Raw genomic sequence first — 1,508 nt, 5'->3', positions numbered from 1 at the left:
AAGGAGAATGACAAGAATGAAGTACATGTTTCTAGAAGTTCTTAGATGACGCCTTTTTTGGTCTTTCCTCGCATTAATGATTCTACTTACCTCCCATCGCCATCCCTTTTTCTACGTCACTAGTGTCTCCCGTCTCGATAATCTTCCGTACCGCCTCGATGGCTTAGTTCATTGTAGAAATCTCTCATTTATATTTCTCTTCTCCACTGCATTTGCGGAAATACCTTAACTCTCTTCCTCGGTCTCGCCCTCTCGACCTTTCTCTGCCCCTCACCGCAGGCAAAATTACTCGGTCGTTCGCTCGTATTATTTTTTGTGTCAGACGATAGCGAGTCGCTCGTCTGAAAAGGACAAGATCAAGTACTCGTTCTCTCTCAAAGTTGACAGTCTACGTACTATGTTTTGGCCTCCTCACGTGGCTGAGCAAACACGTAGTTTTTGGTTGTCTTGGAGAGGAAATTATATACTGGAATGATCTTTGCAATTTGAGTAAGCATCGCCTACTCCTCATCCTCCTACCGTTCAATCTATTCCTTTACCATTACTCGAAGGTTTAATTAATTGATATTTCATATAACACATTGATTCAACAAAGTCATTAAGTATTTACGAGCCACTCGAAATAAATAAAACTTTGAATTAAAAATACGATTTCCTTGTAATATAAAAGTCTGTCTTCTATCGATGTCGAAGAAAATGAAAACAAAAAAAGCAAAAAAACAAAAAACAAAAAACAAATAACAAAAAAAATAGTGTAATATTTATTTGGAAAATTCTTCATGTTTCATTCGTAATTGTTTGTGTTACAATTTCAAAATTACAACAATTGTTCATTATAATGAATAGACGAGGAAAAAATATCAATAAATAGATTAATTATTTAACTGCTACACAACGAATATGGCACAATAATTCATTTAAATGAATTAGAATTTAGGCGATTGAGAAGATAAGACAAGATGCTTTATGCTTATTCTTTTTTCACTTTCTTTTGTTTGTCTTTTATTTTAAATTCGTTTCACATAATTTTATAAAGCCGATTTTCAGTATTCACAAAATTACCATACATTATGAAATACGATATATATAACTATTAGTTTAACGCGCTTGATACACAGATAAATGATCAAACAATTATGAAAAGGATATTCGGTTATGTAGAAATAACTGGTGAAATCAGGACTTCGATGCGACTGTGAGCATGAATTGAAAAGTAAATGTTAAAGGATGTTAAATAAATTCATTTTTCAGTTCGCCATTAACTCTTTAATGTGTTAATCTTGTGTCACTGGTTTGGCAGAGTACTCTTCCTCAATCTTTTTTCAACTCTTCGTTACCTATCCTTCCTTTATCTTTGGGGTTTTGAACGAAAATTACTGGCTTGTCGACGATTCCCCGCAGTTAATGGCAGTGAATGCCAAAGATGTATCGGTCCTTCGGGCTCCGAGTAAAGCTCTAACCCGGCCCGTGTTTCGCTCCTCTCTGTCTTCATCCCCGTCCCACTCGCT

Source organism: Ceratosolen solmsi, unplaced genomic scaffold (assembly GCF_000503995.2).
Source record: "Ceratosolen solmsi marchali unplaced genomic scaffold, CerSol_1.0 scaffold7, whole genome shotgun sequence".
Taxonomy (NCBI): Eukaryota; Metazoa; Arthropoda; class Insecta; order Hymenoptera; family Agaonidae; genus Ceratosolen; species Ceratosolen solmsi.
This window is presented reverse-complemented; position numbering follows the sequence as displayed.